Here is a 1,301-nt window from a genome sequence, read left to right as displayed (position 1 = left end):
ACCTCAGACCAATCAATCGAATATTGATTAATACGTAATCGATCGAACACTACTTGAAAATGAAAATGGCTCTTCTGCTCAGAAATGAAATGTTCCTGGAAATTCTTGCTCCCATTGGACCATTTGTATCTATATGCATTAGGATCCCGATTCATGGATCTCTCGGTTCGAGAAATCAAAATAAGAGGATCGAACCATTTCTTCTGACCCTTTTTGAAATTTGATAAATGTTGGTTGATCGTATATTTCATTATAGTTCTATGATTCAGAGTATCATTTCCTATTTGATCCCTTTGAATTCCATATTCCAAGTCGCGATCGGATCTATTCATTAAAAAGAATCGATTCAATACATTTCTTATGTACCCATAATATTGGATTTGAATCAGATTTCGGATCAATCTATATTGATTGACTGCCTCCATTATGTTGTTGCTAGCAAATACCACTATTTTTTGTTTTGGATCTTCCAAATCATTCCCGGGGGAGGTCCGGACCCATTTTTTTCTGATCCTTCGATAAAAAGATTCATTCTCTTCATAAAAAATAGGAGGTAGAACCAATAAATATTTCTTTTTCGATTCATCCCTGGAGTTGAATACCTCATTCAAGAATTGTTTTTGATCCAATCCGTAGGAATCAATAGAAAAGGCAAATCCCTTATGATACACCAGATCCGGCTCGGTTATTGATAGAGTGAATAGATCTGCCATTTCTTGAAATCTCTCTTCTGATTCAAAATCGTGGTGTAACGTGTATCCCCTCCTGTTCCGGTCATGGAATAGATGAAATAAATAAATAAATGGATTTTTGTTCAAGAATGAAATCTTATTGGAACTGTCCATATCCAGTTCATCCTTCGGAACCATATCACATCCCGGATCTGATGAAATAGGATGAATTGAGACGGTATTTTGTAAATACGTAATTATCTTGAATATATTAACTATTTCTTTATTTTCCGATCGACTGGAAGGGACAAAAGAAACATCTTGTTCTTTCTTCAACAATTTCTGATCTCTAGTGGACCTCTGAATAGGATTCGAACCCATATGAAGTTCTGACCATCTGTCAGAGAAAAATGAACGAATGGATCTTGTAGGATTCCCGAGAAATTCTTCGATTTCTTCCGGAAGCGGATGATTATTCATCTGCTTCTCACGTTCCGTGAATAGCCGGGACATTGAGGAATATCCAGAAAAGCATTTAGGGAATCGGTCTGATTCTATCTCTGTTCGTTCCGTTTGAAGAAAGGAAGGATCCCAAAGAATCGATCTTTCTTTTAGTTGTTGAATCTCTCT

The sequence above is a fragment of the Cucumis melo genome, unplaced genomic scaffold, assembly GCF_025177605.1.
Source record: "Cucumis melo cultivar AY unplaced genomic scaffold, USDA_Cmelo_AY_1.0 utg001033l, whole genome shotgun sequence".
NCBI classification, from domain to species: Eukaryota; Viridiplantae; Streptophyta; class Magnoliopsida; order Cucurbitales; family Cucurbitaceae; genus Cucumis; species Cucumis melo.
The sequence above is the reverse complement of the archived record's forward strand: the minus strand, read 5'-3'. Positions refer to the sequence as shown.